Here is a 394-nt window from a genome sequence, read left to right as displayed (position 1 = left end):
GGGGTGTCTGAATCTATTCTAAAAATTACGTGCTTTTTTTAGAATGTGATAAGCTTCTTTCTTCTCTCTACGGCTTTTTTTGTTTGTCTTTTTGTTATTATGTCTTTCACATTTGAGGTTGGTTTTTTGCCTCTTCGTGACTCTCTTAGTGTGCATCTCATTTACTACTCTGTGTATCAAACTAACTTTAACAGTCTATATATATACATATAAAAGTCTCTTTCTCTATAGTGGAAATATTTATTATGAGTGTGTGTTTGTGGATTGAAACTTGTGCAACCTTTGAATTTTGAACAATAAAAACAAATGTACGAGTGATGAGAACATTGTAGATGACAGTAATATCAAAAAAAATAATCAGCCTCTTTCTTCCTTCTTCATATAATGCATCATC

The sequence above is a fragment of the Camelina sativa genome, chromosome 19 (assembly GCF_000633955.1).
Source record: "Camelina sativa cultivar DH55 chromosome 19, Cs, whole genome shotgun sequence".
NCBI lineage: Eukaryota > Viridiplantae > Streptophyta > Magnoliopsida > Brassicales > Brassicaceae > Camelina > Camelina sativa.
The sequence above is the reverse complement of the archived record's forward strand: the minus strand, read 5'-3'. Positions refer to the sequence as shown.